At 38.9% G+C, this 15,240-nt stretch overlaps 1 long non-coding RNA gene across 1 annotated transcript in view; it reads left to right on the forward strand.

The window, feature by feature from the left end:
• The window catches only part of LOC144762815 (uncharacterized), a 425,372-nt gene that overhangs the window by 409,847 nt on the left and 285 nt on the right, over window positions 1–15,240 (forward strand). The window lies entirely within an intron of this gene.

Raw genomic sequence — 15,240 nt, forward strand, 5'->3', positions numbered from 1 at the left:
ATTTTGCCAGAAAAATGGTTGATTTTAATACAAAAATGTATTTTACCAATAATTGTATATCAACTGAAAGCCCAATATGCACAGAACATAATTCAGATAAGCTGATAGAGTGTTTTGTCTATGTCTATAGTGAAAAGTATTCACGTGATACACTAATGCAAGCACTGTCACTTTAAAAAACGCCTTCTGGGTAAACACAAACTGTCGAGTGAACAAGCGGCGTTCGCGCTGCGAAACCCGTCTCAGACACTTGGGCGAATAAAATAACAATGAGCACGAAAATTGGGTCCGTGTCCTGCTTTGACGGCTTTGCGTGAATTGATACGTGGCGGCAGTGCAGGATTTGAAGTATATATATATATATATATATATATATATATTCACTGAAAAAACCATAGGTTATAGACCATATATAGTTAGGAATTAGCATTTACAAAACCTTATTTTACTCACACAAAACCATTGAAATTCCATATATAGTTAGTTGCACTAACTATATATCGCGCACCCGCAATCCACTGCTGATGATGTCACATATTACATCATTCATGACATGGTCAGTGACATCACTGATGACATCACTGATGACATCTCAAATGACATCACTGATGACATCACTGATAACAACATCCAGTGATTTTTTGTTTCTATAAAGTTTAAATATGTCTTACATATTGAAGAATGAGTGGATGTGTAAGTGTCTGGACGAAGGATTTAGTAGGTGCATGACTGACTGTATGAGTGAGTGATTAAATGTGTCTCACTGACTGCATGGGTTAGTGACTAAACTGTCTTAATTTGTGCATCATTATGTCTGTTGTTCTGTAAACTGCTGCATGTGTTGATCAGTAGCTATATGAGTAACTATATGGGTTATTGATTGATTGCCCAAGTATTTGTATGGGAGACTGTGTGTGTGTGTGGCTAGCTGGGAGGTGTGTGACTCTGTGCAGATCAATCTGTACTTGTATCAATGATTGTATAAGAAGGTAAGTATGTGTTAGTATATGTTTGAAAATGTAAGGTGCTCTATGTTTAACTGTATAGACAAGAAAATGGAAGTGTCATTGATTCTTTACAGGACTGACTAGGTGTGTGAGTAACTCCATGGATGAGTGGCAGACTGTGAGTGTCTGTATAGGTGTATGAGTGCATATGATAGTGTTGTAAAGATGAGTGATTGTATGTATGAATGATTGTATGGGTGAATGAGTGAAGGTGTGTGTAGACGTAGCAATCAGTGAGTGCGTATGTAGTAACTAGTATTGGTGTGTCAATGGTTTCAAAAATTATACTCTCTTTTTAACACTGGGTGAAACAGAGGTTATATTAAAATGTGAGGAGATGCATTGTATTGTCACATGAATGATATCATCAGTGATGTGGTCATTGATGTCAAATGAGATGTCATCAGTGATGTCATCAGTGATGTCATTTGAGATGTCATCAGTGATGTCACTGACCATGTCATGAATGATGTAATATGTGACATCATCAGCAGTGGATTGCGGGTGCGCGATATATAGTTAGTGCAACTAACTATATATGGAATTTCAATGGTTTTGTGTGAGTAAAATAAGGTTTTGTAAATGCTAATTCCTAACTATATATGGTCTATAACCTATGGTTTTTTCAGTGAATTTTCAAGGTTTTGTAAATGCTAATTCCTAACTATATATGGTCTATAACCTATGGTTTTTTCAGTGAATTTCATTGGTTTTTTAACAGCTAATATCTGTAGCTGTAAAATTTATTCTTCTTTAAATCCAAAAATATATTTTATATGTTTATGAATAATTATTTTTTTAAATATTTTTTTTTCTTCGTTCCCGCTTCGCGAATCGGGAACCTTACAGTAAAAAAATGTTCAGAAAAATAAAAAAAAAAGTTCTTTTCAGAACTACCTCCCCGTTATTAAAAAATTGGTACAATATTTGGAACTGTGCCAACCTCTATTTCTCTTAGTTCGCTTCCTAGTTCGCTCGCTGGTACGCGAACTGGAAGCGAACCAAAAACAGTAAGTATAAGGGAAGGAAACACACACTTATGTTAAAAGAAAGACAGCTATAGGGGAGTAAACTAGAGATACTATTACCCATAATCCACTACTGATGATGTCACATATTACATCATTCATGACATGCTCAGTGACATCATCAGCAGAGGATTGCGGGTTTTTTGGCAACATGCCTTATCCACGGTTTAATAACGCTGCCTTTTGCTTTATATAAGTTTTCAAATTGTATGAAATATATACCAATAGGTCTTTATGAACCTTTAGGTAGTGCTTTTGTTCATGAGGTCTGGTCGCTTCCATACACATACAGATGTTTCAAAGATGATCAAGAAGTTTATCTGAATGGAGAGGAATGCACTGAGACGCCAGATCATTCACTAATGTGTAGGCACATACAGTTACACGATTCATGCAACAAACACCGACCAAATATGGCTTGCGTGTTGCAAGGCACGCCAGTTCCTGCTATCATCCCCACGTTCAAGTTGTTGGAAAATGGTAGTTATTTGATGCTCAATAATGAAGATTGTTCTGAGTTAATTAAAAGTATTCCTTTTATCGTAACAGTAAGTGAACGGGTTATTTGCTGCAGAAATGTTCTATTTCCTCCCACACATGAACATAGGGAGTTTTCAATCTGGCCACAAATACCAACCTTGGGACACGTTTCAACGGCATGACAAGAATAAGAGCTCTTTTGTCTCAGAGAGAGGTGGCCTTGAGTTCGGCCCGTGAAACTTTCGTACTTCACATAGCGAACACCCGTACACAGGTTTGCCTTTCAATTTCAGCAACATGTTTCCGACTATCTTTAACGCATCCTCCACAAAATCCCTGGCACACTTTTTTAAAGTTGTTACCAGTGGTCTCGTGACTTCATTTGAGAAAATCTTTGGAGTCATCCCTGCTCCCTTTCATTCCATTTTCTCCACTCTGGTTCGTGGATTGCATTTTTACTTGCATTACCAGCGGACGCTCTTGTGCTTTTTTACATTTTTAAATATGGATGTCCCTCCTATGCAACCTCCGACCCTGCAGCTGCTGACACTGTTCCGCAATCGCATGCTAGAATATTATGGCACAATGCCGTTGGCAATATTAAGCACGGCATATGGATTATCTTTTCGGTTCTCCTACTTCACCTGTGTCCAGCCTGTATTTCACTGCCTGACCTGTGATTTCGATTGGGCCATTGATTTGTGTCTCTGCGGACCGGTTTCTCCTGACGTTGACTTTAATCAGCTGATGACTCCTATCATTACTCACGAGTTGATTTGTCCTGGCGAAAGGATTATGGCTGTGGCATTGATGCATGGACTACTTGGTCCCTGGAATTTACTGGCGGCAGCACAGTCTTTCTTGGAACACAGCTTTCTTGAAAACCCACCGAGCTGTCCTCTGATGGTGATAGAGGATCCGGTGCTGGGAGAGCACGTATGTTCTTTTCCGCTTTTAAATTGGATGGCTGAACTGTTTTCGGATAAAGACGGTGACTTCCTGTTGGAGGCTGTTGCAGCTTATTTTGCATACACAGTTATGTCATAGACCTTTTTCATGTTTCATATGCTGAGTACTAGCATTTCATTGACAATTCATTGACTTAATTGTCAAGTTTTTATTATTTACCTTGCCTATTGGCTTAAGACTCGATAAAGTACTTGGCTGTTTTATTTTTCTTTAGCATTGAATTTTCCTAGTTTTTAATGCTTTACCTTGCGGACCGTCCACATATAAACTTGCAATCTGCTCTCATGAGATGGCACTTCTATTATCTTATTCAGTTCGTTTCCGGATCATGAGGAGGTGTCATCTAGGTCCTGGATATCTTTACACCGTGTTAAGTTAGCATGGGCTCATTACCGGTTTAAACGCCATTTTTCCTTTTTTGCAACTTCTGCACACGACATTTAGTTGTTGCTTTAGCTTTCCACCTAGTAGTTCATCGTGGTTTACATGAGAATAATATGTTATTGGTCTACTATCTGCTTTACTTGTTAAACTATATCTGTACAGCGAGTGCTAAAGTTTCAAGAACAACACGATACAGAATTGTTATGAGGTCTGATCTCCACGACTTCATACTCATAACATAAGTGCAACTTCTGCCAATTCTGGGCATGAGGCGGGTTTTATATTGCTTTGCCGAACACACATACACAACAGTTGATGCGGTTCACATGAAGAGAGAGCTGGTGTATGCTGATGTGATTCCTTCAAATCTAAGACACTAAAGTATGGGCACGCCCTAAACCAACACAAAGAGACCTTCTTAGCAAATAATATAATATGTGTATTAGGGAGGGTGAGATATAAGCAGCCGCGGGCCGTGGAGGGAGTTACGGTGAGGCAGGGAGGCGGGGAGGGGGAGAAGCAGGGTGGAGCCCTCTCTACCTTGCCCCTCCCCCTCCCCGCCTCCCTGCCCCACCGTAACTCCCTCCACGGCCCGCGGCTGCTTATAAGTGTTGCTAACTCTTATTCATTTACAGCATGTTAACATACTGTCACCATTCGCTTTTTATGTACTAGTAACTATGCTGGTAATTTTGCTACTGATAATATGTGTACTTGTATTCTCCACCCTGCTTCTCCCCCTCCCCGCCTCCCTGCCTCACCGTAACTCCCTCCACGGCCCGCGGCTGCTTATAAGTGTTGCTAACTCTTATTCATTTACAGCATGTTAACATACTATCACCATTCACTTTTTATGTACTAGTAACTATGCTGGTAATTTTGCTACTGATAATATGTGTACTTTTATTATCTAAGGTACTACGCCTGAGAAGACGGCATTAGTAAATAAACATTTCAAATACACATGTGTTCTTCTTAACTCCATGTTCTGGTTTCTAAGAAATATATAACGACCGACTGTTCATGAGTTCCACGTATCCTGAGGTACTATAAGTTCATATTCTGGATTGTCTAAACATTGAGAGTTTGTTATATCCAATGTGACACTGTACCTAGCTTGCTAAATAGTTTTTGATTACTAACGTGAGTTTTGGGACACCCTAATTCGCCGAGGTTCCAATCCTCTGTCCACAGTTCTGTGTGAGAACAGAAACCCTGCGACAGGGGCACCCCCGACCCTTGCTGGACCTTCATCACACTTGCGATACAACTCCAGCAATGCGCCACCTTTACGGCACAGATACATCACGCATCTGTGCTGTTTTTGCCCCGTGATGCGCCGCATTGTAAATGCAGCACACCATAGGTGACGGAACAGCGGCACAGAATGACTAACACATCCCTGGTGATGCGCCAGTCATCATAAATCTATCCCTATGCTTCTTATCTTGTTAGAGATGAACCGCCATATGTATCATCAAAGTTATTTGCATTTCCTAAATAGCGAACTTTAAGGAATAAATAGCGATTCTTTACCATTCCTAGTTTGCGATGAGCTATTTGCTAATTAGCCGAATGTAGCCCAATGAAGCCCAATGTAGCCCAATGTAGCCCAAAGATGGCCGCCAGACACACAAAAAAACAAATGTAGCCCAAATATCAGCCAGATGTAGCCCAACTATAGCCCAGTGACAGAATGACCAATCAGCTTCGCAAACCTCCGTTACGCGAAGCGGAGCGCTGTTACAGATATATATCTTTTTTTGAACGTTAATTTCTCAAAATCCACTGGAGCACATATATTGAGACCTAGCAAAGGCACATCGGGCTACCAGTCCCTAATATTTTGCCAAGTTTCGTGCAAATCCATTCAGCCGTTCAATTATTATTTTTATTATTTTTTTTTGCCCCGCGGGGCCCTTTTAAAACCTCCACATCAAACCTAGGGGGTCAGCGAGGATCTACTATGCCCCCTTATAGTTATTTCCCCCTTTGTTTTGACCTCCTCTTGTCTCTCGATCCTACCGAGAGACAAGATGGCGGCCGCTACGGACTGTTTGGAATGTTGACAGACGCCGGAGAACCAATCAGCTTCGCTTCACAAAGCTCCGTTGCGCGAAAAGTCCGCGAACCAGAGCGCTAACCGGTCCGCTGTTACAGATATATATCTTTTTTTAAACGTTAATTTCTCAAAATCCACTGGAGCACATATATTGAGACCTACAAAAGGCACATCGGGCTACCAGTCCCTACAATTTTGCCAAGTTTCGTGCAAATCCATTCAGCCGTTCGGGCTAAAAGTGAGGCCAACCGCCCTATGGAAAACTCAATGTTAAAAACACGTTTTGGGACCCCCCTTTTTTCTCGGCCCCCACTGGACGAACCCCCCCCCAAATTTTCAAGGGCTGCTCAGAAACAAAATGTGCCATTTTCCTGAAAATTTCAGCCAATTCCGTCCACAAACGCCAAAGTTATTAGACATAGAATTTTCAAAAAACCCATAGAGAAAAAATCCTAACTATATATACCTACTGGCGACCGCCAGTAGGTAATATATATATATATATATATATATATATATATATATATATATATCCTACCGGAAGTTTGTTCAACTACACCAAATCAAGAGTTGATGTCTACAAAAGTGTTCGGAAACTGAAGCTTTGTAAGTTTCATACGCAGGCGAAGAAAGTACCAAGTGGGGGAACATCAACCATGTCAAACACTCAAACCCAGCTGACACAGCAAACTGGTACTATCCAAAATCCAAACTCGCAAGAATTGGCAGAAACACTATTCGACATGTTACAGGAACCCAATCAGCCTGTTGATAGCACCAAACCCACAATTACTGTTCCCAAGACTCAATGTGCGACTCCGTTTAAACCACTGTCAAAGTTCTATCCCCTTATGCTTAAAGACAACATTGAAATGTTCTAAGAACAGGTCATAGCGGATCTTAAAACCCTTAACAAGCGACTATCAAGGCTACAATGGAAAACAAAAATAAGAAAAATATAAAGGCATTACAATATCATCAAGTGATAACGAAGATCAAAACCAACAAAGAAATTGTGGTGCGTAATGCCGACAAGGGCGGCAATGTTGTCTTGTGGAGGAAGAAGGACTACCTAGAGGAAGGAATGAAACAACTCAGTGATGAATCTTGTTATGGAAAAACAAACAAACTGGTTTGGAATACCACACATGCAGCTTTTCGAGTGAGGCTTATGGCCTGGCGAGAGAAGGGTATGTTAACGAATGATGAATTCAAATATCTGTGGAATCCCAATCCAACTATTCCAATTCTATATTTCATACCCAAGGTGCATAAGGATGAGATAAACCCACCAGGCAGGCCAATTATTTTGGCCAAAAACAGCATCTACGAAAACACATAAATCTATGTGGACTTTTTCCTACAAGAGCTTGTTTCTAACCTGGCCTCATACATCAAGGACACAGGTGATTTTTTATCTAAAATGAAGGCTTTCGAATGGAATAATGATTTTTTACTGATTGCACTAGATGTGACATCATTATATACGTCTATTAAGCACAGTGATGGATTACGGGCCTTGAAATATTATCTAGCAAGAAAAGGGCCACAGTACGAGGAGCATAGTAGGATGCTTGTGAATATGGTTGAGCTATGCCTAAAGAACAATACTTTTTTGTTTCAGGATGTGATGTACCAACAGCTGAGAGCTGTTGCCATGGGGGCCAGCTACTCCCCCAGCTACGCGTGTTTACACATGGGCTGGTGGGAGGAGCAGGTCCTCATGGCAAAACACTCGGACACACTGAACAAACATGTGAAAAATTGGTGGAGGTACATAGACAACCTTTTCTTGGTATGGCATGGCAGTGAGAGTGATGCGATTGATTTTATTGGCTCTCTGAACCAGAACAACCTCAATTTGAATTTTTCTGCCACCATAAGGCATTCTATGGTCACATTCTTGGATGTGGAAGTGTGTATTGACCAAGGAAGGTTAGAAACTAAGTTACACCGTAAGCCTACAGCAGGCAACGCCATTTTGCACACCAGTAGTGCCCACCCCACCCACCATGTGCAAAGTATCCCATATGGTGAGCTCTTGCGTATAAAAAGAATCTGTAGCAACAACAAAACACTGAAAGTAGCACAAGAAGAATGCATTGTGAGATTTAAGGAAAGAGGCTATAGCAACCGATGCCTCAGTAAAGCCCTCAATAAATGAAATTTGGTGGAGAGGGATAAGCTCTTTGGGGTCCAAAACAACACAAGTACCCAAAAGGAATCCTCTAACACATTTAGATTCATTTTAGATTACAATAAAGAACACCTAGCGGTGAGGAAAATTATCAAACAGAATTGGCATTTTGTTAAACAAGATCCAATTATTGGTATGTCTGTCCATAAGAACCCAATGATAACCTACAGAAGGGGGACGTCCATGAAGGATGACCTCGTGGAGGACGACCCGAGTGGACCAAAGTACAAGAGCTCTTGGCTTGCGCAAAGGAAGGGGTTCTACAAGTGTAAGGTGTGCAAAGCCTGTCAGCATGGTGTGAATACAACTGAGTTTTCCACGCCATTTGGAGGGCCTAGCAGGGAAATTGTGAAATCTTTAAATTGTAAAAACGGACCATATGTTGTATGTGTTGGAGTGCCCGTGTGGACTAACATATGTAGGTAGTACCATCCTACCAGGACACAAGAGGGTACTCCAACACATTAGAGCCATCAAGAATCATGATCTAGGATACCCTGTGGCCAGACACTTTCAAGAGCACCATGAAGGCAATCCTAAGGACCTCAAATATTTCCTTATTGATTATGTCCCGCGGAAGAAACGTGTTGGAGACAGAGAGAGGAGCCTTAGATTGGTAGAGATGCATTACATCTTAGGTCTCGATACCAAGCATCCAAATGGTCTGAATAGCTCTGAGGAACTCCATGCCTGTCTGTAAACATTGATGGCTTTGAACCCAAGACACCAGTTAATTCATAATTACCATCAGACCTGGGTTATCGAATAAGTTAAATAGACAGTGAATACTATTACATTTTTGGGGTTTTTCAACATGCTTTGCACTAACCAAGTTGGTTAATCAAGTATTTAAACTTGGATTTTGAGTATTATCCTTTGGAGATATTCATTGATTCTTTACATGGTAGTCTTCCGCTGATTCCCTTCAATCTCTTTTTGACCATTTTAGATTTTAATATAATACACTTGCACTTTTTTACTTTTATCCAGAATGAAGTTTGTTTAAATAAAAAAAAGAAATAAAAAAGTATATATTTACAGGGACTTACACTTAATTTTGTATTCCAGGTGTTTTAGATATTGCCATGAAATACCGATGAGGTTCTATACAACTTTATCTATGTATTAGACTTAACAATTAGTGGATGAATTAAACCTAGTAGGAAATATGTAGCGCTGTCGTGGAAGTAGAGCATTGGCTGGTTTGGTCTCACTAGAAAATTGTATAAAATATGAATTTTAAATAACGTAGGTAGAAGGTACTTAGTAGTTAATGGATTTTATACAGTATTTATTGCTTAGTTATGTATTCAAATTCTGTTGCGTATGTATACTATTATACAATTTTAGCATATATTTATCAATGTTCATACACTGTGTACCTATTTATCTACTCCTCTAAATGTTATTTATTAATCTTTATATTCATATAGGTGGATTAACTTGTGACCTACCAGGAAAAAGCCATAAATTGCACAACAATATTTGATGTGCCAATGCATTAACGCCTTAATATCAAAACATTGGTCTGGACCAATAGAAATTTGTTGTTGACGGCATATCCTCTATTTTGACATTTAATTTGTGTATACAATTGATGTAATTTATTCAAATTAAGAAAAACGGAAACAAACTATAAAATATTTCGTTTTCAATGGCAAGTACAAATCACTGGATGTACTTTAGCACTGTTATTAGCACTTTAAGAGGTATAGGATGTTCACAAACCTATGTGCACACTTGTCTGTTTGATAAAGAGAAAAAAATTGAAAAAAGAAAAAAAGAAAAAAAGTTTAAAAAGTGGTATGCTACTTAAACGATTGTAATAGGTGGTATGGTGTTATATGATCAAGTCCCAAGCTAGGGACGAAACGCGTCATGGCTGCCCCTTCTGTTTGTACAAAGGATTGAAATAAATTGAAGGTATTTCTAAAGAACTGTGGTCCGTGCTCTTCATTGGCGTCCTGCGAGGGAAATTCAAAGAAGAAGAGTTCTGCGGTCGCCAGTAGGTAGTTATAGTTAGGACCTATTATGCATAGGAAATCCACAACATTCTATTGCCAATAACTTTGGCACCGATTGATGAATCTTGTCGAAATTCTCCAAACTTTTTGCCAGCTCAGTTCTGCTCCTTCACTGACAGTGTGGGGGTGATTGGTCAAGCGGGGGCTGAGAAAAAAGGGGGTCCCAAAATGTGTTTTCCCATGCAATTTCTCACAGGACCATTAGCCACGGCTACAGCCCGAAAGGCTGAACGGAATTACACCATATTTGGCAAAGAGGTAGTCCTCAGTTCAGACTTGTGCCTTCTGCTTATTTGATGTAAATCTATTCAGTAGTTTCTGACAAAATGACATTTAAAAGTACATATATATTTATGAGCGCAGTGGATCCGCGCACCCGGCGAGTACCATGAGCACACCATAAGCGCACCCACCCGATCACGCACTGAATGCTAATTAGCTGTCAAGTGTTGGCAGCCATTTTATGCCTCGGTAGAAGTGAGGCTGAAGAAGTCTGTGAAATATGTGTGCAAAACACAAAAAGGGGGCAGGGTAGACACACACTGACCCCCTTGGTCTGCTCAGGGGGTCCCAAGGGCAAAAATGTATATATAGTTTTTTTTTTAAATCGCGGGATGCACGTAGGATCCGTTTTTTTTTATTTTTATTTTTTTTATTAGTTCAGTTCAAAGCCACACAGAAAGAAACGAATTGTTAGATACACAAAGAAAGAAAAAAAAACACAGTATCTAAGCATGTTATATAAACAGCAATATCATCATAATAACCAAAAGAATAAAAGAGAACAATCATTATTATGAATCCAAATGATCTATCATTGCCTGCCAAATTCTATACCCTTTTTGCATTTTCCTAACTGATTTAATCCGATACAAATTAAATTCTAAATAAAAAACATTGTAAAACTTTGCTCGCCACATTTAATATATAGGTGCTTCTGGCTTCAACCACATTGAAGATATACAAAGGCGAATGTAGTAAATCCACAAGACAAGTGGATGAGAAAATGTTGAATTTAATCAGTTGAAACTACACAGCTCTTCATCTGCCAGACTCCTCTGTGCCAGATCCAGTTTCCTCTGTTCAAACCTAACATTCCAGCATGGGCAAGATACAATGACCTCACAGCCATTGTGACAGTAGAACATAACAATTTCATTAAAGATACAGTACATGGCTAGAATATAACATACCTTCCTTTCTTCTCAAAGGAAAGAAAACAGTTAAAATGAACAACAACAATAATACATAGTCTAAAAATAAAAGGAACATTGCTGGAAAAGAAGAACAAGGATCTGAAAATTAATAAATATTGTACAGAATAAAACAGTACTCAATCACGATATCTGTGAGGTAAATTAATAGATCTGGTACTCTTTCTACGAGATGCATTCATGTCGCTGTCAAATCCATCATGATTTTCAGCAACAACATTTTCTTTCACTTTTACAACTTTAGAAATGTTCCACCAACACCCACCTTCTACTTGAACAGCATTGGTACCTATGCGTACAATTTTTATGGGCTCACTATATTTACATTTTCCTTTCTTTGTGTGAGTGGATTTCTTAATTCTAACAAGATCTCCTACACATAACATGACCACTTTGACGTTTCTCTTTTTGTCAAACCATGCTTTTTCTTTAATCTGTGTCATATCAGAATTATTTTTGACTGTATCTAAAACTGACTCAACGTCAGTTAAAGAATGGGACCACTAGCACATCCACCCAGGTCGAAAACTGGTATTGGCTCTTCTACCTCTCAATACTTCAAAAGGCGAAACCTTCGTGGAAGAGTGCGGTGTCGTTCTGTAAAACCAAAGCGTGCCCTCAATAGATGCAAGAACATCATGCTTCCCTTTCACAGCCCAACTTACGCAATCACCCACAACACGGTTCATCCTTTCCACAAGGCCGTTCGTTTGTGGATAATAGAAAGAGCTTCTAAGGTGTTTGACTCTGCATGTTTTAAGAAAAGTTTGAAATTCAACACTAACAAACTGAGTCCCATTATCAGCGATAATAAATTGAGGAAAACCTTCTCTCAAGAATACTTCTTTGAGAAACTTGATAATATTATTTGAACTGGCTTCCTTTACTACTTTTATCTCAGGCCACTTGGATGTATAATCCATTAATACAATAATGAACCTCATCCCCAATGGTAAAACCTCAAAAGGACCCATAATGTCGATACCTACTTTGACCCATGGGCTTCTTGGGCACTCAATAGGAGACAAAGGTGGAACACTTACTTTAAGCGATTTCTCAGAAAAGCAGCACACAGGACAGTTTTCAACAAACATCTTGATTTCACTATCCATGCTTGGCCACCAAAAGTCTTGTCGTATACGACGTATTGTAAGAGACATCCCTAAATGCCCCTCGTGAGCTTCTTTCATGATGATAGCCCTAAGACAATGTGGTGGAATAAGTTTCTCACATCTTAGTATTAAACCATCCTCAATCAAAATTTCTGACTCTACTTTCCAATATGGTTGTAATTCAGAAGTCAAACACTTCTCTTTTGGCCACCCATTCTTGCCAAAATTGAACACCTCTTGTAAAATCCTGTCTTTTAACAAAAATTTTCTCCAATCTTCTTCAGACCCAACAGCCAAAATGGGTACGTCTATCGATGCTACAAAACAATCTTCTTCATCTTCATCATTCAAGTCTTGAAAGCTTGTACCCTCACTCACATCACCACTCTGTGGATAACATGACAAAAAATCAGCACGTGTGTTTTTACCACCAGAAATGTGTGTGACATCAAATTGATATTGAAGTAACTTGGTAACCATTCTAGTGATCCTTGGTGTACAGCATTTACTAGGACCAGCAGACAAAATAGATACAAGTGGTTTGTGGTCTGTGATCAAATTAAAATGTCTACCCCAAACATACGGTCGATACTTATCAATAGCCCATAAACAAGCCAACAGTTCATTTTCTATAACAGAGTATTGAATCTCAGCACTCCTAAGAACTCTGGAGGCAAAAGCAACTGTATGTTCTTGTTCACCAGACCGTTGAGTAAGAATAGCCCCTAAACCCACCTTGCTTGCGTCTACTGTAATGAAACAAGGCAAATCAGGATCAAAAGGTGTAAGGGCATCGCTTTTTTTAAAACTATCTTTCACTTCCAAGAAAGCACGATCACAGTCTGCTGTCCATGAAAATTTAGTAGACAACTTAAGCAAATTGCTAATAGGTCTAACCAGTGAAGCATAGTTAGGTACAAATCTTGAATAATATTCCAATAATCCAAGTAGTGACTTAACACCTGACCTATCTTTAGGAACTGGTGACTTCATAATGGCATCGATTAAACCTTGTCTTGGTTTGATCCCTTCATAAGAGAGTAAATGACCTAGATATTCTATCTCACTGCAACTGAACTTGCATTTTTCAGTTTTCAAAACAACTTTCCTAGCAATGTCATCATGTGTATTATCATCTTTGGCATATATTAAAATGTCATCTTGGAAAACAAGAACTCCTTCAACATCTCTTAACAAATTTTGCATCACTCTTTGAAATATTGAAGCCGCAGAGGCTAATCCAAAAGGCATTCTTTTTAGCGAAAAGTACAAAGAGGAGATACAAAAGCTGTTAAAGATCGTGAATCAGGGTGAAGTTCTATCTGATGATAGGCACTAGCCAGGTCTAATTTCGAAAAAATGTTAGCACCTTTGATACATGTAAATAGGTCCGTAATCTTAGGCAAAGGGTGGGAATCAACCCAAATCTCTTTATTTAGGGACCTAAGGTCGACACACACCCTTAGTTTTCCATCTCTCTTGCGTGCAACCACAAGAGGAGACAACCATAATGATGAGTCAGTAGGTTCTATAATTCCCTTTTCACATAGCATGGTAATCTCTTTGTTAAGGTCCTCTTTAATGCTAAACGGAACACTCCTGAGTTTGTGTTTAATAGGAGTTGCTCCATCCTTAACTATAATTTTGTGTTTGAAACCAATGATCTTACCTAGTTGATCACTGAAAACAGAAGGAAATTCATTGACCCACTTAGTGCTTTCCTCTTCACAAGAAACAAGTAATATTTGTTCTTTTGCACCTGGTCTAAGTTGCATGCCAAAAAGACCCTGGTGAAACCACCCTAGGATATTCAAACCCTTGACAGCTACATACATTTTTCCTCTTATTTTCCTACCTCTAAATTCTAAGTAATCCTCGAAAAATCCAAGTAATGCAATTCTACGTTTTTCATAAGAAATAGGTTTCCTGTCAGGAGGAAATAAATCTCTCTCTCCCCAGGTTTCATGAAATAATTCTTCAGTAATCATGGTGATCCTCGCACCAGAATCTACTAGAAGATCAAGTTTCTTATTACCAACAAGTATTTCGACAATAGGATCAACACAAGTTGATGGATCACCTGTAAGAGGTATTGATGTTTCACTATTTTCTGCATGTTCAGTGATAACTGAGATAATTTCAGTATCTGAGTCATCATCTGATTCAACTACACAAGCTAAAGATTTCTTTTGAAATTTCTTTTTTAGACAAACTGTGGCAAAATGTCCTACTTTCTTACAGTAGTTACAAACAGAATTTATTGCTGGGCATTTCGCTCCTTTACTCCCACATCGTAGACAAATATTGTTAGGTACAGACATAGTATCTTTGAATCTTGGGGAAACATTTCTCGTACCTTTTGTGGATTTATTCTTAGTTTTCCTTGCATTACCAACAAAATTGATACTGTCGATTGGTTTGTCTTCTAATTCTTTAAGAGAAATATGAGATGTCTCTATACTTTTAGATACCTTAATGGTTTCATCGAGGGTAGGATTGTCCATGGAAAGTAACTTCTGCCTAATCTGTTTGTCTTTACAATGGCCAACGAATTGGTCACGAATTAAAGTTTTCAAAAAGACAGACAGAAGCCAACTTCCTGAGACTAGATACATAAGCATCAACATCTTCACTTTCAGATTGTTTTCTCATAAAGAATTTGTGCCTAAGTACAATCAAATTGGGTTGTTTATCAAACCTAAGTTTAAGTTTGGTAACAGTAATTTGATACTCATCAGTAACTTCGTTATCTCCAGGAAGATC

This window comes from Lissotriton helveticus, chromosome 6 (assembly GCF_964261635.1).
Source record: "Lissotriton helveticus chromosome 6, aLisHel1.1, whole genome shotgun sequence".
Lineage (NCBI taxonomy): Eukaryota > Metazoa > Chordata > Amphibia > Caudata > Salamandridae > Lissotriton > Lissotriton helveticus.